The sequence below is a fragment of the Equus caballus genome, chromosome 8, assembly GCF_041296265.1.
Source record: "Equus caballus isolate H_3958 breed thoroughbred chromosome 8, TB-T2T, whole genome shotgun sequence".
Classification (NCBI taxonomy): domain Eukaryota; kingdom Metazoa; phylum Chordata; class Mammalia; order Perissodactyla; family Equidae; genus Equus; species Equus caballus.
This window is the reverse complement of record NC_091691.1, coordinates 11,961,713-11,983,302: the sequence shown is the minus strand read 5'-3', so window position 1 is coordinate 11,983,302 and position 21,590 is coordinate 11,961,713. Positions and strand designations below refer to the sequence as shown.

The 21,590-nt window shown below is 54.2% G+C and overlaps 1 protein-coding gene and 1 long non-coding RNA gene across 3 annotated transcripts in view; one reads left to right on the top strand and one right to left on the bottom strand.

Moving 5' to 3' along the window:
- Positions 1-21,590, top strand: part of KIAA1671 — a 187,537-nt gene that overhangs the window by 12,704 nt on the left and 153,243 nt on the right. The gene's annotated exons all lie outside the window — the stretch shown is intronic.
- Positions 13,809-18,143, bottom strand: LOC102150665 (uncharacterized). The gene is made up of 3 exons (XR_290692.4): positions 18,014-18,143; positions 14,654-14,791; positions 13,809-14,072 (listed from the first exon to the last, which is right to left on the bottom strand). It is a non-coding gene; the product is annotated as an uncharacterized lncRNA (long non-coding RNA).

Below are 21,590 nucleotides of genomic sequence, written 5' to 3'. Positions count from 1 at the left end.
TTTGGGCGGTTCTTCTTACGAAACCGATACAGAATCATTGTGGAACACAAGCAAAAAAGAAAAAGAAAAAACGTCCTCCAAAATGTTACCACCCAGGTGTTACAGTGGTAACAGCAACTAAAATAATAAGACTAGTGTGTATGGAGAACTTGCTAAATGCTTCACCTGCGTTATCTCATTTCGCCTGTTCAGAAAACAGTACTTATGAGAGATTTCAATTCCGGATGCCGTGCTCGTGAACACATGGTCAGAACCACCCAAAAGATCTGGTCACTCATTGTTTCTTTCCTCTGTCTTCCATCTACTTTTCCATCCATTCTATCCCTCCTTCTATCTACCCATCCATTTTTTCCATCCATCCTTCTGTCCGTTTGTGCGTTTATCCATGCATCCAGGCATCCATCCATCCACCCACCCATTCACTCTTCCATTTGTCCATCTGTCCATCCATCCATCCCTACATCCATTCACCCACCCATTCACTCTTGCTTTCATCCATCCATCAATCCACTCTTCCATCCATCCATCCACCCACTCATCCATCCATCCATCCACCCATCCAGCATCCATCCATCCACCCATCCAGCATCCATCCATCCACCCATCCATCCATCCATTGATCGACCCATCCACCCATCCATCCATCCATCCATCCATCCACCCATCCATCCATCCATCCATCCACCCACCCATCCATCCATCCATCCATCCAGCATCCATCCATCCACCCATCCATCCATCCATCCACCCACCCATCCATCCATCCATCCATCCAGCATCCATCCATCCACCCATCCATCCAGCCAGCCAGCCATCCACCCACCCATCCATCCATCCATCCATCCATCCATCCACCCGTCCACCCATCCATCCATCCCTGCATCCATCCATCCATCTACTCACCCACCCTTCCTTCCGTCCATCCATCCGTCCATCTATTCCTCCCATCCAGGTATTTATTGAGCACCTACTTTGTGGCGCGCACTGTTCTAGGCACTGAAGATACAGCAGTATTCAGCACCTTCATGGACCTGACATTCTAGTGGGAAGAAGCAGGCACATGGCCCATTAATATAACAGAGAATTTTAGATAGTAATTAAGAGCAATGGGGAAAGTAAAAGCTGATGTGAAAGATGGGTGTCTGTTTTAGATTGGGATTAAGGGAAGGGCTCTTTGAGGAAGTGGACTTTGTGCTGAGACCTGAAGTAGACAAAGGAGCCGTCTGAAGAGCCCAGGGGAAAATGTTCTGGGCCGAGGGACCAGCAAGTGCAAAGGCCCTGAGGCAGGTACAAGCTGGGCGTCCTGGAAGAACCGAAGGAGCAGACGGATGGAGGTGGGAGAGGAAAAGGAGACCGTTCCGGGCCTCGTGGCCCAGTGTAATGTGGGGTGCGTGGTACGTGTGGTGGCCCTTTGGGATAGGATCTGGTTTGAATTTTAAAAATATCCTTTTGACTGCTGAGCAGAGATTGGAGTTGGGGTTGAGGCGGGAGTGGAAGCCTGGAGGGCAGTGAGGAGGCCGCAGGTGGGAGAAGACAGTGCTGCTGGGTGGAGGATCCTTCCTCCCCCGCCCCTGGTCCTCGGTACATGTCCCCATTTGCAGTCATATGATTATTTATGTATTTATTTCTCTAGCGTATGTCTCCCCACAGGAGGGTAAGGACATTGTCCTGTTCACTGCTATGTCCCCAGTACAGTGCCTGGCATGGGGTAGGCATGCTTGATAAGTATTTGTGCATTTAATGACCAGTGAGTCCCAAAGAAATCTGGGTGAAAATCATAATAAGGAGAATGAATAATAGTGATGAGCAAATAATACTAGTAATTGAATAGTGGCGATGAGTACTCGGGCCCACCCTCTGCCCTCTGCCCCGCCTTTGCTGGGCCGTACTGGCTGTACTGTGGGAGTTTGGCAGCTCCCGGAGGCCCTGTCACCTGGCAGGCCCTGTCACCTGGCAGGCCCTCAGCACATCCCTGGCTGGTGTTCAGGTCGTGCTCGCTTTCAGGAAAGGCCTTATCAGCCGGCCTTGGGTCTGGGTGGGGCAGGCGTGGGTGAGCCTCTCAGCTGGCTGGGAGGTGGGACTTCCGTGTCCGTGCGCTTGAAGACGGACGTTCAGATTTCCAGCCCCCTTTTCCCAGCCCTGGAAAGAGGCAGGTCCCACCCCTCCATGAGTGTCAGTTCGTCTGCAAAGCGATGGTGCTGCCAGGTAGCAAGACCCCCGTTTACCAGCCTCCTGGGATGTGCCAGACCCTGTGCTGACTCATTTCGTTCTCATGGTGACTCCGTGAGGCGGGAACGCTTCTTGTTCCCATTTTCCAGATGAGGAAACTGAAGTCCAGAGAGGTGAAGTCACTAGCCGGTGGTCACTCAGGAGGTGGGACCTGAACTCACATAGAGCCTGTGCTTTGAGGCTCGAACGCATCAATTCGGTGTATCCCAAACTCCAGTCATCCCTGTATCACCTTGAAAATTTTTCATGCTTGTCTACCCTCTGGACGAAAGGTTATTCAGTTAGCCTTTGTCTTGAACTTGACTCACTTTAAAAAGTAACAGCTTTATTGAGATATAATTCTCATACCATAAAATTCATCCATTTAAAGTATACAGTCCAAATTACGATTAAAAATAGAACTACCGTGTGATCCAGCAGTTCACCTTCTGAGTATTTATCAGAAGAAAATGAAAACCCTACCTCAAAAAGACACATGCACCCCCAGGTTCATGGCAGCGTTATTCACAATAGTCAAGATGTGGAAACAACCTGCGTTCATCAGTGGGTGAGTAGATAAAGAAGATGTGGTATATGTGTACAGTGGAATATTATTCAGCCATAAAAAAGGGTGAAATCTTCCCATTAGTGACAACATGAATGGACCTCGAGGGCATTATGCTGAGTGAAGTAAGTCAGAGAAAGACAAATACCGTATCGTCTCACTTATATGTGGAATCTGAAAAAAAAATCCCATAAAAACAAAAAAAGCAAGCTCATAGGTGCAGAGAACAGATCGGTGGTTGCCAGAGGTGGGGGTTGGGGAGAGAAATGGGTGAAGGGGGTTGAAAGGTGCAAAGTTCCATTTAGAAAGTGAGTCAATGGATGTAATGGGCAGAATGCTGACTATAGTTGATACTGTCACATATTTGAAAGTTGCTAGGAGAGTACATCTTGAAAGTTCTCATCATAAAGATTTTTTTCTAACTCTGTGTGGTGATGGATGTTAACCAGACAGTGTGGTGATCGTTTCACAATGTATACAAATGCTGAATCATTATGTTGTACCCCTGAAACTCATATAATGTTACATGTTAATTATACTTGAATACAAAATTAAAAAATTTAAAAAAGGTGTGGTTTTTTAATGTATTCACCGAGTTCTGCAGCCTTCACCACAATCAGTTTTAGAACATTTTTATGACCCCAAAAAGAAATTCCGTGCCCATGAGCAGTCATTCCCATTCTCCTCCAGTTACCCCTGCCCTGGGTCACCGCTAGTCTACTTTCTGTCTCCATGGATTTGCCAATTCTGGACGTTTCATATAAATGGAATCATACCTTATGAGGTCTTCTGTGACCGACTTCTTTTGCTGAGTTTCAAGGTTCACTCGTCTTGTAATGTGTATCAGGATTTCATTCCTTTTTATGGCTGTATAGTATTCCCTTTCACGGATATACCACCATTTGACTCACGTTTTAAAACTGAAAGAAAAAACCTTTTGAAAGATGTTCGACAGACAGGTTATAGTTAATCTAATACATGTGGAAACCCATCACTTAAAGCATATTTCTCAGCATATCACTGGGGTGCTTACACCCCCCCAAGCTCTGGGATACAGGGGACCTCACATCGTGTCCCGTGAATGAGGAAAACAGTCTCCTGCCAGAGCAGAGGGGAGATTTAAATTGCTCCTCTGTTCTGCTCTCTTGCTGCTTCTCCGGAGCGTAAGTTTGCTGCTGGGCTCAGTTTTTTGTTGTTTTTTTTTTTAGATTTTTTATTTTTTCCTTTTTTCTCCCCAAAGTCCCCAGTACACAGTTGTATATTTTCAGTTGTGGGTTCTTCTAGTTGTGGCATGTGGGACACCGCCTCAGCATGGCCTGATGAGCGGTGCCATGTCCACACCCAGGATCTGAGCTGGCGAAACCCTGGGCCGCTGAAGTGGAGCTCGCGAACCTAACCACTTGGCCACGGGGCCGGCCCCTGGGCTCGGTTTTGACCAGATTATTGCTCTCATGCTGTATGCTGCACCCATCCGCATATTGGGTTGAAACATTTGAAAGTGCCACTTTTGTGGGTCAGCAATGGTGGAATCTTGTCATTTCATGTGGTACACCCTCAGGATGACCCCTCTGGGTAGGCAATATTGATCCCTTTTTCCAGATGAGACGACTGAGCCTCAGAGAGGAAGGAGGTCAGGAAACACAGCCAGGCTGGGGCCAAGCTGGCATCCAGAGTCCCCGCTCATTTCGTTTGTCCTCCCTGGCCTTCTCTGGCGCTTGGCGGTGGCACTGCTGACTCACGGGCGGAGGATGGGATCTTTGGCTTATGTATTCAGCAGTTGGGATGGGTTTCCCTGCACCGTCCACACTCCTGTGGGTTCAGCATGGGCTCGCCGGGTGGCTCCCGAGCGCCCTGTGGGGAGTGGTGAGGCTTGGCGAGGAAGCTGGCTGGGGACTAAGCAAGTTGACCAGCCTCTGATCTCCGGGGCCTCGGACAGCCTGGTCCTCTCACCCCCGTCCTGAGCCCGTGGCTCCAGGCCCTCGGCCCCGCTGCCGCCGGGAGCGCATTCCCCGGGAGGCTCGCTCCACATTCAGCAATTCCCTGTTTATGGAGCAGGCCGGCAGAGTCCCGGGGGGCGGGCACTGGATCCGGGCCCTGACACGGCTGTCTGGATTTTTGTGTCTGGCCCTTGGAAGCGTCCCTGTCTATGGCAGGGAACAACAACAAAAAAAAGGCTTGGAGACGCTGAGTCTTTGGCTCAAGGTCACAGAGCCAGCCGGGTTCCTGCTTCCTCATTCGAGTTTTTTTCCACCTGCCCCCCTCTCTGCCGTCCCTCGCCCCCCATTCTTGGAGGGACTGTCCACATCGCCCGCCTCCAGCAGGTGTGAGCCGGTCCGCAATGCTGAAGTCTGGGTGGAGCTCAAACCCCGCTGGCCACCCGCCAGAGTCGGGCGCTCCCATGGGTGAGGCAGGGAGCCCACCGGGCAGATCAAGACATGAAGATGCTCCAGCACCCGGCACCCCCATGGTGGAGGAACGGGTTTGGGTCCTTTTCCCGCCCATTCCCTGCATGCTGGGGCCCACCCCCGGCTCGGCCCTTGGCCCCCTGTCTCTGGCTGGGCTGCGTCCCCTGGCCTTTGCAGGAGAAGTGCTGCCTCAGCCTTTCCTCCTGCGGGTGGACAGAGCCTTCCAGGGACCCTGCCAGTGGGGGAAGCAGGGGCCGCAGGGGTGGGACAGCTGGCCCCTCCGGAATCACAGCCCGGTGAGGATGACCACGCTCCACCAAGAGACCCGGGTTCCAATCTTACCTCCAGACAGTCACATCACCTCCTATTTCAGTTGCCTTGTCTGCAAAATGGGTGTGAAGGTGATGCTGCTTTGAAGGACCGTGTGAGGACTGGGCATGGGGCAGGGGCTCAGGAGATAGATGCCCATGTGACGGGGAAAGGGTGGAGCAGAGCAGGTGGGCTCTTGTGTCCGGAAGCCTGGGTTCAAATCTGGCTTCATCACTTGCTGCCTGTGTGACTCTGGGCGTGTTCAATCCACAGCCTCAGTTTCCCCTGTCTGTACAACGGGGACATACCTGCTAACGCCCTGTTGTGAGCACCGACCGAGATGCTGCCTGTGAAGTTCTTATCAGCCCCACGTTCGGTGTGTCTTTGGCAGCTGTTATTAATTACTATTAATGTAATGATAATGCTACTAATGTTTCCACATCTGAGCATCAGACACATCCGTGTGTGTTTTTTGTATGACCTTGCGACATTGGGGGTATGTTTCTTTGAAAAACGGAAACCAGGCAGGAGGATGTGACCCCTTAGGGGTGCCTCCTGTCTGGGGATTCTGGATAACATGTTTGGTCCAAGACCAGGGACTCTGCGTTCTGCCCCTCTGGGCTCCTGATAAGCGGGGCCGGTGACCTGGGTGAGGCTGGTTGGTGGATGGGAGGTGGGGTCTACCCCCAGCTTCCTCCTGGGGAACCGTTCCTGGGTCTTGCCTCGTGGAGCCTGCGGGTCAGGAGCGGAAGGGCCTGTGTCTGAGACCCTCTGACCCTGTGGCCACTGGGGGCATCCGCCTTCCCTCACCCCACCCCTGGGCTTCCGGTCTGGCCCCGGGTTCTGATTTGCTGACCGTTGGGGCCATGGACTGGCTTCTCACCCTTAGATTCACAGGGGCATGGGGCTAGAGGGGCTGGAGGAGCAAGAGTCACTGAAGCCCAGAGAGGGCAGGGCCTTGGCCCGTGTCACCCAGCAAGCCGAGCAGAGCAGCTCAGAGTATTTATTCCTTCCTCAAGTGGCACCAGGTACTAAGCAACCCTCAAGGCCAAAACTGCATCCCCCTGGACACACATCTTCCTCACGTGGGCGTCCTCGAGACCTCAGAGCTCCAGCAGGGTGTGTAGGGGGACAGGAACAGTAACGACCGCGACAGTCATACAGCTGTTAGCATGTCGAACCGCGAACTCTGCTAAGCGCTTTAAGCTGATCAGCTCATTTTGTCCTCCCGATGGCCCCACGAGGCAGGTATGATCATTTATACCCATTTCACAGATGAGGAAACTGAGGTACAGAGAGGCAAAGTGACTTGCCTAAGGCTACCCAGCTGGCACATGGTAGAACTGGGGTTTTTGAACCCAGGCAGCTGGGTCCCCAGCCTGTGCCCACACATTAAATTTTTTTAAAAAATTTTTTATTTCTTAGAATTGTGGTGAAATATATGTAACATAAATTTACCATCTTAACTTTTTTTTTTCTTTTGAGGAAGATTAGCCCTGAGCTAACATCTGCTGCCAGTCCTCCTCTTTTTGCTGAGGAAGACTGGCCCTGAGCTAACATCCATGCCCATCTTCCCCTACTTTATATGTGGGACGCCTACCACAGTATGGCTTTTGCCAAGCAGTGTCATGTCCGCAACCAGGATCCGAACTGGTGAACTCCAGGCCACCGAGAAGCAGAACGTGCGCACCTAACCGCTGTGCCACTGGGCCGGCCCCTCATCTTAACTGTTTTTAAGTGTACAGTTCAGTGGCATCAAATCCATTCTCATTGTTGGGGTATCATCACCACCATCCCTCTGCAGAACTCTTCATTTTGCAAAACTAAAACTCTGTCCCCCTTAAACACTAGCTCCCCGTTCTTCCCTCCCCCAGCCCTGGCAGCCACCATTCTAACTTCTGTCTCCTTGAATTGGACTTGACTCTGGGGACCTTGTATGAGTGGAATCATACAATATTTATGTTTTTGTGACTGGCTTATTTCCCTTAGCATAATGTCCTCAAAGTTCCTCCACGCTGTAGCAGGCGTCAGAATTTCCTTTTTAAGGCTGAATAATATTCCGTCGTGTGTATAGACCACATTTTATTTATCCACTCATCTGCCAGTGGCCTTTGGGTGGCTCCACGTCTTTTAGCTGTTTTGAGTAATTCTTCTATGAACATGGGTGTACAAATATCACTTTGAGATCCCGCTTTCAATTCGTTTGGGTATGTACCCAGAAGTGGAATTGCTGGATCCTATGATAATTCTCTTGCTATTTCTTTGGGGAACTGCCATACTGTTTTCCACAGCAGCTGCACCGTTTTACACTCCCACCAGCGAGGCACAAGCACTCCAGTTCCTCCCCATCCTGGCCAACACTTGCTATTTTCTGGTTTCTTGATACCAGCCGTCCTGATAGGTGTGGCTGGCCCCTGATTTTTGTGGGAATTCCCTAGGATCTGTACTTGTTGGGCCTTGCTTTGTGGCAGAACGTCTGCTGGATGATGTGTTTTCTGAACTATTTCGGCCTCCCCTACCCGACCGTGACCTTTCTCAGCATGTAGCCCAGTGCCCCACAAAGGGCTGGCCTGGACGGATGCTGGGGAAGTCCTGAAGAACCCGCTTCTCACTGGCCCCAGGCATGCCCTGGCCTGAGACTCTTTTGGGTGAAATGCTTAAGGCCTGGATCTCGTTCTTCCAGGATGCTCTGTACACTCCACAGCCCCAGCTCCGGGCTCACAGCGGGAGAAGCAGCGGCTGAGGACCTGGGGCCTGGCCGCTCAGAAGAACCCCCCTGGAGAGCTTTACAAAAATACAGGTGGTGGGGCCACCATCTGGAAGCTCAGACTCAGTGGGTCTGCCCAGTGAGGCCCGAGCATCTGTATTAAAAAAGAAATCTCGGGGCCACCCCAGTGGCACAGCGGTTAAGTGCTCACATTCCGCTTCGGTGACCCAGGGTTCGCCAGTTCGGATCCCAGGTGCAGACATGACACTGCTTTGCAAGCCACGCTGTGGCAGGCGTCCTACATATAAAGTAGAGAGAGATGGGCACGGATGTGAGCTCAGGGCCAGTCTTCCTCAGCAAAAAGAGGAGGATTGGCAGCAGATGTTAGCTCAGGGCTAATCTTCCTCAAAAAAAAAAATCTCCCCAGGTGATTCTTCTGGGCACCTGGCCCGAGAGGCAGGGCCATATAACGTATCACTTGACTCTGGAGAAAGCTGAGGAACGTATCACAGAGCTGCCCGAGGGACGTGTGTGTGTCTGCGTCTTTGCCAGAGAGAGCGAGTGAACGAACGAATGAATGAGTGAGTGCCAATCCCTCCAGCTCGGTCACTCACACACCATCTTGGCGATTTTTGCCATGTGCATAGACCTCCTGTGTTATGATTCACCTAATATTTTAAAGTCACCCCACCTGCTTGTACTCAGATCTACGTATCGTTACTGTAAACTGAAAAAAACCAGCATCTCTGGCCATAAATAGTTTACTTTAAAAACACAAACAGAGGAGACCAAGCAGTGTCCGCGGGTCCCAACTAGGTAAATGCTGCCGCCCCCCCAGGGTTTTGAGCCAGAGGCCTCGCTCTCTAGTGTTAGAGATGGGCTGGCCCCCAGTGGAGACGCTCTGCGGCCTGGATCTGCTTTTCTCTGTGAGTCAGGGCTGGTTAGCATCCAGCCCTCGAGCCCTGTGCCTCCCCAGCTTCAGAGTTAGGCAGTGAGGGTGTGTCAGGGCGGAGCCTGGAGGGTGAGGGGAGAGTGGGTCCCAGCGGGTGAAGCCCACTTTCTTGAGTGGCCATTGCTGGAACTGCCCTGTGGGTGTCGGGGTAACCCGAGTCTGGGCATCCCTGGCCCCACGGTGGCCCCAGGACCTCGGAGGACTGAAGAGGCTTCTATCTCCAGGTTCATTGAGTGGAGACCGGTCCCTGCCCAGGAGGTCAGGCTCCTGGTCAGGCGCACAGCCCAGAGGGCACAGGCCTGGCAGCTGGGAGTCGGAAGGGAGAAGGAGGTCCTCCTGCAGAGCCCAAGTCCTCGTGGGTGGGCATCAGCATCCTGGCTCTGTGGATCACTGGTGTGGAGGCCAGTGGTCTGGGTCCCGGTCCCTGCCTCTTCCTGCTGTGTGACTTCAGGTGAGCCCCTTGACCTCTCTGAGCTTCCTTTGGCACATCTGTCAAATTAATTCATTTGGAAAATATCATCAGATGCCTGCTGTGGGCCAGGCTCTGAGCTTGTGGCTGCAGGGCACACGGCGGCCAAGATCCCTTCTCTCTGGGGGTTTATGGGCTGGAGGGGAGGCCAACATTTTCACGAGGCAAAGAGGAGCAGGATGTTTAAGAAAGACTGGGGGACCTACTTTAGCTGAGGGGTCAGCTCAGGCTCTTCTGAGGGTAGTATAGCCAGTCACCACAATCTGGGAGGCTGAAAACGACAGAGATTCATTCTCTCACAGTCTGGAGGCCGGAAGTCCTAGTCAGGGTGTCGGCAGGGCCGTGCCCCTCGGAGGCCCTGCTTGACAAGCCTGCCTTTCTTCCAGCTTCTGGTGGCTTCCAGAGATCCTTGGTGTTTCTTGGCTTGTGCCTGTCTATCTGCATCATCTCCTTTTCCTATAGGGATACCAGTCACTGGATTAGGGCCCACCCTAATCCGGTGACCTCATGGAGCCCTAATTAATTACATCTGCAAAGACCAAAGAGGTCACACACTGAGATTCCTGGTGGACATGAATTTGAGGGGGACACTGTTCAACCCACTACCTGGAGGGAGGGCTGTTAAAACTGAGACCTAAAGGATGCATGTGTGTGTCGGGGGGTGGGGGTGGCCGGGGGTGTTCCAAGCACAGGGAACAGCGTGTGCGAAGGTTTTCCAGCAGGAGTGCGGCAGAGGCCAGTGTGAGCGGAGCCGATGAAACAAAAGGAGCAGTGGAGGCTGAGGGCTGAGGACGAAGGGACTGGGAGGCGGGCACAGAGCTGTGGAAAGGGGGACGGATTTAATTCTAAGCGCCTCTGGGGGTTTTAATCGGGGTTATGATGTGATGGATTCTCTTTGGGAAAAAGGTCATTCTAACTCTAGCCTGGGCGGGGGCATGGCCGTAACTAAGTGTGCATGCTTTGAGGGTTACCCCCAATCCCTTTCACTTCCCTTGAGTGTTTGAGTCTTCAGACCCCTGGCAGGCCAGCACTAATATCCTCTGAGGAAATGGAGGCCCAGAGAGGGTAAGCCGTTTTCCCAGGTCCACACAGCCAGGAGGAAGAGAGCTCAGGCCCCTTGCCAAAGTCTTCTGTCTTTCCAGTGCTCAACGCACCTGGAGGTCCTTGGACCTTGAAGTTCTGCCCTCAAAGAGGGCTGGGCTTCCAGGGGGTGGGAAAAGCCCTGGAACAGGGAGCTATGATTTTACAGCAGTTCCTGCCTGTGCTGTATTACTTGCCCAGCCAAGGGAAGGTTTAGCTACAAGACAGGGCTAAAGTAGCTTTCAGCCCCTTAGTGTGGAATTAATTCCCTTTTATCTGTGAGCTTCTGTGATTCTCCCCATTCAGAACAGAGCTCCAGAGGAGAAAAAGCAGACAAAGAGCAGTAAACACAGACCTCTCCACGAAGAGCATTTTAGCGGCTTGTGATAAAATCTTGGGCTTAGGCCTAGAGGAAACGGCAGGATAATTAGGACTATTCCAGAACCTTGGAGCTGATGTCTCTCTGACTCTTTGGATGCATATCCACATGGAAAAAGACTTCCTTCTTCTTGGGAAGTAAGAATATGCATCTATCAGGACGGAACGTTCCAGAGTGTAAACTGATCAATTTCCCCCCAGCGGGATAGAACATAAATTAGATGCCGTCTCCCGGGTTTTGAGGATGCTAACGTCCTCCTGAGAGATGAGCTTATTTGCTGGATCTGAAATCCCCAGTGGCGTTAGAGATCCTTATTTCCTCCTCCGTCTCTTGTTTCTCTGGTTCCCTCTGTCTCAGTGCTGCGAGGAGGGAGAGTGTGTGTGTGTGTGTGTGTGTGTGTGTGTGTGTGTGTGGACCGGGAGGGAGGAACTGCTCTGGAATCTTCGCTTTCCGTTCAACAAGCCGAGCCAGTAGCTGCGGATGCCCTCCCCCCGCCACGCTGCCAGGATGGACTCCTCACCCGGCAAGGTGGAGAGATGCTGTGTGTGTGCGCGCGTGCGCGTGCGTGTGCGAGCTCGAGCGTGTGCGTGTTTGGGGAGGAGGGTTCTTGGAGGAGAGGAGTTAAATTTGGCTCTGGAGCCGAGGGCTGGTTTCCTTCCTTCCTCTCCTGGTGGAGTGAATCACATCCTCTCTTTAGAGCTCCGGGCCCACAGAATGTCAAGGCCGGGCTGTGCGGTTGGGGGACAACCCACCCCCCCCCCCCCAGGGGATGTCAAACTCTGCTTTGGGACTTTGGGCCACCCTAAGGGATGACAACTGTGGCTTCCCTTTGACGTTTGTATGTTCATTTCATTCATTCATTCATTCATTCATTCATGCATCCATCCACCCATTGCAAACCTAGGTGATACTCAGTCCCCGACTGGGGGGCGGGACCTTGTGTTAATCACCCCCTCACCTCCCCTCTTCTCCTCCCCCGTTGTTATTTGAGCACCTGCTATGGGCCTGGCTCTCTTCAGGCCCCAGGAACTCCCCCCCCCAGAAGTGACAGACAAGGCCGCGAGTCCTAGGGCAGGGGTCGGCCGGCCAGCTTCTCCCATAAAGGACCAAATAGCAAATACTCTCAGCTTTTCAGACCATAAGACCCCATCACGACAGCAGACCACAGATTTCCGTGCAGACAGACAATGTCACCGAGTGGGCACAGCTGTGCTCCTATCAGATTTGATTTATGGACGCTGAAATTTGATTTTCATATCATTTTCCTGTGTCGTTTTGATTTTTTTTCGATGATTTAAAAATGCAAAACCATCCTTACCTCTCAGGCCCTACAAAAGCAGGAGGTGGGCCAGATTTGGCCTGTGGCCCAAAGTTTGCCAGCTTCTGTTCGAAACAGATAATAAAGCATGTGAACCAATAAAGGAGAGAATTTTGTCTGTGAAAAGGGTTGTGCAGAGAATATAGCAGGGAGGTGAGAGAGGCACTCCTGTTTGGTGCTCAGGCAAGGGCCCTTTGGAGAAATGCCACTTAAGCAGAGAACTGAGGGTGGAGGAGGCGGCAGCCCCTCCTTCCAGGCAGTGGGAACGGCATGGGCAAAGGTCCTGAGGTAGGAACGAGCTGGCAGGGGAGGGTGGTGGCAAGTACAAGGAACAGAAAAGTTTGTGTGGCTGAAGCCTAATGAGTAAAGGAGAGAGATGGATGGTGAGGCCCCAGAGATGACAGTGTGAGCCATTTTAGATTCTTAGGAAGACTTCCCCTCTCTGTGCCTCAGTTTCCCCAACTGTAAAAGAGGATGATAATAGCACCTTCCTCCACTAACAGGAGGATGAGATAATACACGAGAAGTGTTTAAGCAATGCCTGACCCTTGGTTGGGGTGGTGGTGGTGGTGATAAAGGGTGTAGATGATGGTGTTGACATCTTCTCTTGTGTCGTGGGCCTCGCCTCACCTCCTGTCTTCTATGTGGAATACCTCACCTGCTTGGATGGGGGTTCCGCGAGTGACCCTGAGACAGTGATTCGAGCGCAAGTAGTGTGATTGGGAGGTGTTCCCGGGAAAGACTCGAGGTCTGGGGAAGCCAGGCAGGGAGGGAGAGAGGCCATTGCTGGGTGTGTTCATCAACAGGTTGCCTCTGGGGGCGACAGGGGCTCAGCCCCACTGGGGAACTCCGGGGACCATGCAGAACATGCCCCCCGGGGTATCTCCCTGAGAGGGGGGAGCTGGCTCAGATGTCTCCGCTCCCTCCTTCCTCTGGTCTCCCGCAGCCCCCGTGTGGGCCCCCATCCCAGTGCTTCAAGGCTGGGTGCTGGAATTCCTCCTGGGTCTGGGGTGGGACCACATCTTGCCCTCTCTGTGTCTGCAGGGCCTGGCGGGTAGCGGGTGCTGGGGCGAACCTGGTGGGGATGCGTTCAGGGCGGTCAGCCGGGCCCCCTGCCTGTGAGCGCCCCTGCCCTGCAGGGGGCGGATGAGTGACAGGTGGCCTAGGTCCAGGGAGCAAGCGCTGGGGAGGCTGTGTGTGGAGTGGCTGTGCCTTCGAGCCCCTCCAGCTCCCGGAAACCCTGCTTCTCCCCGGTGGATGGTCCCTGGCCCCTCTCTGGGCTCCACCTGCAGAAATTCTAATTTAGCCCAGCACTGCATCTGGGCACAAATAGCCATCCAGCCCTTCTAGCTTGGGATGGTGAAAGCTGCTGTATTAGTTTCCAGCAGCTGCTGTGACAAATTGCTACAAACCTGGTGGCTGAAAACAACAGATGTTTATTTTCTTGTAGTTCTGGAGGTTGAAAGTCTGAAGTCAGTTTCATTGAGCCGAAACCAAGGGGTCGGTCCCTCCAGAGGCTGTCAGACAGAATCCATTTCCTTGCCTTCTAGAGGCTGCCGCATTCCGAGTGGCTGCTTCCTCCATCCTCGTAGCCAGCAGCCGAGCTCTTCAAGTGTTCCTCTGCTGAGGCTGTCACTTCACCTTTTCTCCTCTGTGGGCAAATCTCCCTCTGCCTCCCTCCTATAAGGACACACGTCCTTGCGTTTAGGGCCCACACAGATAAACCAGGATGGTCCTCCCATCTCAGCATCTTTAGTCCCTTTTTCCACGCACAGTAACAGGGCTCCCACGCCCGGGGATGGGGGCCTGCCTATTTTTTGGAGCCATTATTCAGTGTCGTGCCCTTGGTCCTGAGAACACATCTCCCGAGCCCCCGACAGCTAATCCTACAGACTCCTGCAAGGTTGGGCTTGTTACTTTTGCCCCACAAGTAGGGAAGCTGAGGCACGGGGAGGGAAAGGGATTTTCCTGAAGCCAAGCCTGCCTTTGAGCCTGACCTCCCACCTCTGAGCTCCACACACTCCAGAGAGGGGAAGGAGGCGCTGCAGCTGGGGGCAGTGGGCCGGACTCTCCCAGCCCCTGCAGGTCCCAGGACTGTGGAGGCCCCAGCCCGGCCCTGGAACTTGGAGCACGCATGTTGATTTTAGCGTGTCTCTCTTCGGACCCCCTCAGTGGGCGGATCTGCATCATATGATCCTCTGGGAAGAAAGTCTCTGTTAGGGTAGTTCTTCGGAAATGTGCTTTGAGGCGATTTAACTCACCTGAGAATTGCAGCCGGGCATCAGACCCGGGGACGGGGAGGGAAGGAGAACGGAACCCCTCTGCTCGGGGCACTGCACTGGGGCCTCCTGCGTCCTTCTGGGCGCGGCATCATTACCCCCATTTCAGAGGCCGGGAAACTGAGGGTCGAGGAGGAGAATTGACTTGTCCAAGGTCACACGGCCAGTACGTGTGGGAGCCGGGATTTGACTGTCCGCCTTCCCTTTGCCCCTGGCCCTGCCTCCCGGCCTTCTTTCTGGAGCTTCTTTCCCCGCCTCCTCCTCTTCATTCACATTCCAGCTCGGAGGTCACCCCGTCCCCCCAGTCTGGAGCCGTTCCCCCGACCCCTGACCCTTATCACATAACTCTGTTTCCCTGCCTTCGTAGGCCTGCTTGGCTCAGAAGCGATTTCGTCCTTTCAGAGCAGAGACCTTGTCAGTTTGCTCTGTGGCTGTGTCCCTGATGCTTCGAGCAGTGCCCGGCACATCGTAGGTGCTTAATTAATGCATATTCGTTGAGTGCATGGTCCTGGTGAGGAGGTCCAGGCGCCAGGGTGGACCTTGCCCGGCGTCCTGGATGTCCTCGACAAGTCACATCCCCTCTCGGAGCCTCAGTCCCCTCGCCGGTGCAACAGGGGAGCTTGGGCTGCATGGTCTTTAAGATGGAAGATTCTGGGCTTCCAGGCCCCAGGAATTCAGGGCTGGTCAGGGCTCTGGGGGGATGTGCTGGCCCAAAGCAACAGTGTGGGAGGAGGGCTGACCCTGAGGCACAGGAAAGGGAGGGTCCCTGGGTGGGGAAGAAACTGTTTGGGACGAGTTCCTGAGGCTTAGCCAGAACTCGAGCCCCCCTCCCCAGGGCTCCCCGAGAAAACGCTCGCTGTTGTCTTAGCTGCAGTGCTGGTGCCGGGAGGCAGGGAGGGTGCGCGGGGTCAATGTCCACCCGGCGAGGACCTCTGCCAAACGAGCTTTTGTTTATGTGCTATTTGAACAAAAAAGGGCTGTCCTCTTAAAAGCGCGGCTCCAGAAACCTCTTCAGGGTTTTGGGATCTGGGCAGGAGATGGCAGGGAAATTTTCTCGCTCTTTGTTAAACATTAAGCAAATTTTTTTGATCGAACATTTTAAATGCCAAACAGCAGAAAGAAGAAATATCCAGATGTCCTTCGCCGTTGGGCTAGCACTGTGAAGTTTTGGCAGGGGGATTTTTGTATCATTGGGGATGCAATTGTTTTTCTTGTAGATGAAAAACTTTTCTCAAATTTTTGTGTGTGTGTTTGCAAAACCCCAGATGTAAACAACTTTGCAGCTTCCTTTTTTTTTTCACTTAACATCGTGCTGTTAACTGGTCTCTCCTCTCACCAGTGTTTGTAAACTTCATTTGGGTCAAATGCATGAAACTGCCAAAGAGTGGAAGAGTCTGTTTAACCGATCCCCCATCATTGGACATGTAGGTTGTTTCACATTTCTCAGCCCATCTCTCCAGCCTCGTGCACCCGGTACCCCCTGCTCCTGGAGTGCTGTGTACTTTTGGATCTCCCACAAGGGTCTCCTGCCTCAGGACCTTTGCATAGGCTGCTCTGCTGCCTCTCCCTCTGCTGGGAGAACTTCTTGCTGAGGGAACTTCTTGCTGTTCCCTCTCTCCTCCGTCACAGTTGTGTTGAAACCTTTCTTGGGTTTCTCTTTGATATCTGTCTGTCTTCCCCATCCCAGACTGAGCTGCCTGAGGGCAGAGGTCTTATCTGCCTGTATTCATTGCTGTAACCCCAGGGTCCAGCACGAGTGTCTGGAGGTATCAGGGGACTGTTAGTTTCATGCCTCAGAGGTGTTCATTCTTTAGTTGTGAAAGTGGGGTCCCCGCCTCCTTTGTGTTTTAACTGGTTGAGTGGGGTCAGGTGAATAAGTTTTATGATGGGGGTAGGAGATAAATTTTTAGTTTGGCCCCCAAGCAGGAAGGGTGCAAAGATGTAAAGGACCCCCACAGGCACGTGACACCCCGTCCTATCCCTCTGTTGACGTAGTACATACATACGGACCCGCCGGTTACTGCGGACACCCACAGATGTCACTGTCACCGTGATACTAATAAGAGCCGCTCTTTGTGGGTCAAGCACTGTGCTCATACTTTTCATAATTTCCTCCTTTAATCCTCACAGCCACCCCTGGGAGATGCTATTATTATCCCCATATTACAGATGAGGCAACTGAGGCTCAGAGAGGTGTCGTAGTTTGCCCAGGATCACACAGACTCTCAGAGGCTGAGGCAGGATGTAGACGCCGACAGGATGGTTCCAGAGTCATAGCTCTTAACTACAGCCCTCCCCACCGCAACCCCCCCCCCACACGCACAATTGCTCAGACCCACAGGCGCCCAGCCTGCTTATGAGCCCCCCAGCTGCCCCCGTCCTCCCACCCACTCCCTGTAGCTCACAGTTCCACGGCCGCCTCGCTACCCTCCCCCTTCACGACCACCTGGACGCACAGCTCCACTGCCACCCTGCGCGCCCCTCCCCAGCTCCACAGGCGGAGCCGACCAGCACGCGGTGATCCTGTTCACCCCAGGCACGCCCTCCCCCCCCGACACACACAACCCCCAAATACACACACGCATCTCATCCCCACCCAGCCACCCGGAAACATGGTCCCTGGGCCCGAGCGCACCGTGCACACCAGCAGCGCCCTGGGGCTTGGTAATGGGCCATGGACAGGCTGCCTCTGGGTGTCCACTGGTGTGGAGCAGCAGGCCCTGGCTCCCGCCCTGGCCTTGTCCCTCCGTGAGGGGTGGTGTCGTGGTGGCCCTGTGGTGACCCGCCCTTGAGGGTGGGCAGCTCCGAGAGTGCTGGCCTCGGACTCCTGCCCAGGCCTGGATGCCTGGTCTTCCCCCCCCCCGCCCCGTCGTCTGTGGGGAGGGCCTGGGGCTCTGCAGCTGAGCTAGGCCCTTTCTGCCCATCTGGGGAAACTGAGGCTCAGGACACACAGCCAAAGTCACAAGCCAAGGCCACAGGCCTCCCTGTGACCGCTCCACCACACTGCCGGGCTGTCACTCAGGCAGCTTTGGGGCCCCACCCCTCTGTGTTTACAGGATTGTCCCCCGGCTTCATTCCTTCTGGTCCCGCAGAGTGGGCCAGCCTTCCAGGCTCTGGAATTTGACCCTATGAGTGACCTTGGACGAGGCAGTTAATCTCGTTCAGCCTCAGTTTCCTCCTTTCTCAAGGGGGAAAAAATAGTGACCCCTGTGGTCACGGGGTAACTGAGGAATCCGGAGAGAATCCCCCTCCCGAGTTTATTTTAGAGCCGGGCATGGGCGTAGCCGGTGGTGGGAGGGCGCTGTACCCGGGTTTGCCCTGTCCATTCTGGTCCGCTCTCACCTCTGCCTGTCCCCTCCTCGGCGAGGCTGCGTGGCATCAGCGTTTCCAGCCGTGGACCCTCCCCTCCTCTGCAAAGCGGGCAGGACATGACTCATGCCTGCGCTGGCCGCCGCCGCCCTTGACGTTGACCGCGCCCGCAGCTAATCCCCCGAGAGCTCGTCTCTGGGGTTTAGGGGTGTAGCCAGTGGGGGTGGGTGGGGCCAGGCCTCGGTCCTGCTGGGGCTGAGACTGTAGCCTCTAGAGAGCTGGGCTCTTTAAGGATGCCCGTGACCCAGCCTCTCCTCGAAGACAGAGTCCTGACTTGCAGGGTTTGTGGGTAGCTGTAGGCTCTGGGTTTTCAGTGGGGGACGGGGTCTCAGATTGAGGGAGGCACCTACTGTGTGCTGGTTAAATCTTGTCTTTGTAATTACTGACTTGGGTAAGCCTCGTGGGTCTCCCCTGCTACCCCCAGGCTGGCCCTGACTTGTTTGAAGCTGCATCCTGGCTCCGAGGGCCGTGGTGGGCGCATAGTAGGAGTAAAAATGGAATCAATGCAGAACTGTGGCCAAGTGCTTTTACATGGATTAGATGTTCTCAGCAAAGCTCGCAGCGACATGAGCAAGCACATAGGGTTATTAACGCATTTGACAGGTGAGGAGGCTGAGGCTGAGGAAGCGGGGAAACTTGCCCGAGCTCAGAAAGGTGGGGTTTGAATTCAAGTCTGCGCGCTGTGAGCCACTCCCCGAAACTCTCCTCGACTCAGACGCCCATGTGCCAGGTGCCGATCTGGAAGGGGCTCCGTCTGCCTCTCCCTCCGCCTGCCTGGAAGCCAGCCCTTCTCACCTGCACACAGGTGCAGGATGCTGACATGTGAGACGCCGTACCCCGGGAGCGGGGGACTCAGTGAGGCTGCTGGCAGGCAGGTGGTAACTCCGGCCTCTCCCACTCGGGAGAACAGATCAGAGTGCACGGGAGGCAGTGAGAGGAGGGCGAGTCTGGAAGAGCCCCGGGGCCACTCTTAGGCGGCCCCAGAGCCTCACAAGATCTGCCCGTTGCCCCTCTCCAGACTCAGCCCAGGCCACTGTCCTCCCCTCCACTCCAGCCAGACTGTCTGAAATTTCTGTTCCTTCAATGCCCTGAACTCTTTTCCAGCTCTAGACCTCACACTCTTCTCTTGGCTGGCTCCCTCTGATCCTTTAGGTCATGCCGCTGAAATGTCACCTCCTCCATGAAGGCTTACTTGATCACTCAATCCGTGGGGCCCAGCCGCAAACCCGTCTCTTCCCCTTCCTTGTCACATGCCGCCATCTTTGTCCCGGCCTATTGGTTTATCCATTCCCTGTCTTTTCCACTCCCCGACTCTAAGCCCTGTGTAAGCAGGGACCCTGACTTTTCAGTCCATGAATATCTCCCCATCACCGAACACGGGATGTGGCACATCGTGGGTCCATAAATCTTTTGATAACTCGGTAAAAGGGCAGCTTTTAAAAGTTCAGCAAGCCCAGATGTTGAAACCTCGTATCGTCTTGGCAGTCAGTGGTCTGCGGGCCGTTTCACAATGGGGCGTGCCTCACCGCGGAGTCACGACAGCCTGGTGAGCACGGTGTGCAGAGCAGGTCCGTCCCTTGTGAGTCAGTGGTTCTAGGAAGGGGGGGGGTCATAGGTTGGGCGCCCCAAGAAGCAGGGTGAATCAAGGGTGCGAGGGCCGGTGGTTAACTGAGGGGTGGTGAGCAGGGCCTCGCCGCGCTGGGAACCTCGGGGAGACGGTGGAACACGCCTCCAGATTGTCCTCCAGCAGCAGACAGTTCTCCACCAGCGCCCCAAGGATTTGAGGGGGGCCTGGCGGGCGGGCTGTCCCCCTGGCGCCTGACGCGCACAGCACAGCAAGCTCTGCTGAGTACCTGCTGGCTCCGGCAGGCGGTGGGCGACCGTGGCTCAGGGGACCAGAGCGTGAGCGCAGAGGCTGGCAGCAGGAAGAGGTCACCTGTTCCCGCTTCTGCCCAGGCTCGGGGGCTGTTTGCATAAAGGTGGCTCTTGGGGCCTAAAGAGGTCTCTCAGCCCAGAGAGGTCATTGTCTTGGGTTCGTCTTCTGCACAGGAAGTTTATCGTGAGCAGAGCGCCTGTATAGTGAGCGCCTGCTGTATACACTTTCCAGGCCTCTGATTCCTTGTGTTGTTTGAGATGCTGGACAAAGCCTGTCTCTCCTCTTCCTTCCCGCCTCTTTCTCCACAGGCTCCCTCCTCATCAGTAATCATACTGTGGTTGGGGATGGTAACGGATGCAGGCTGTGCTGAGCGTTTTGCGTATTCGATCTCCTTTAATCTTCACAAAGGTACGCAAAGTACATACCCATGGTTCCATTTTATAGATGAGGAAGCGTAGATCAGAGAGGTCGAGTGACTTGCGCAAGGTCACACAGCTGGTAGAGGTCAGACTGGGATTGGACACCCCGCTGGTGGCCTCTGGCTGGAAGTCCACACTCTGCAGGGTCATACAGAGGGACACAGACAGGGCAAGGAGCCTGGGGGCTCCTGGCCGCCAGGCCTGCGTGTTATCCCCCAAACACGGCATCCTCTGAGCTCTTCGTAACTGGTGATTACGCTGAGCAAAATTAGAGTCTAGGCAAACTGACAGCAGGTAGTGTTTATCCGGATTTCGGAGATGGTATAGTGTTTTCTGTAACCAGGGTGGGTGAGTTGCCGTCGGGGGAGGGGCCCACGGTGACTCACGGGGAACTGACCCCTGTCTGCCCAGGCACCTATTCTGAGAGCTGGCGAGTGGGCAGGGTGTCCCTCTCTGGACTCAGGGGTGTTTTAGAGCTTCCTGGCTGGGGGCTGGAAAGCGAGAGTGTGTCGATGGGGTCCTTCTGCGTGTCCTTTAGAGACAAAGTGAAAGGATTGGGGAGCAGAGCGTGGCCCCTCCCCCACAGCCCACACCCCCGTGGACACCGCCTCCCCTAACAGCTGCCTCCTGGCCGTCCTGAGTTCTCAGGGGCGTTGTCGTTCTCGGGAGGCAGCGCATCAGCCTGCAGTCCAGAATAAGCGCTACCTTGGGGCAACGGTAAGCAGCCTTTTGTGTCCCATATAAGTCGGTCATTGACTATGGATGCCCCTGTTTGTGGGGGGTTTACAGGGAGGGGTGGGGTCCTGGGCTAGCCTGTTGAGGACAGGGCTCCTGGAAAAGGGTGTACCTGTGAACTGTTAGCAAACAAACCTCAGTAGCGTCTCCTGGAGATTCTGTGCTGTGATTGCCCCTAATTGGCTATGTGACCTTAGGCAAGTCACTTACCCACTCTGGGCCCAAATTTCACCTTCTATACACCAAGGAGGTGGCATAAAATCACTAGTGGCCCCATCCCATTCTTATCCTCCCTCAGATGACTCACTTTCTCATTCAGACATTCATTTGTTTCAGCAAATGTTTATTGTGTACCTACTAGGTGCCAGGCACCTTGCTAGGCTCTGGTGCTAAGACAGGGAACAAGAAAGAGAGGGTCTCAGCCCTCAGGGGGCAAGGCAGCCAAGTAAACAGGCTTAAAACAGGGGGGCCAGTGTCACAAAGGAGCAGAGAATTGTGGGAACCAGAGCCTACCCGGGGT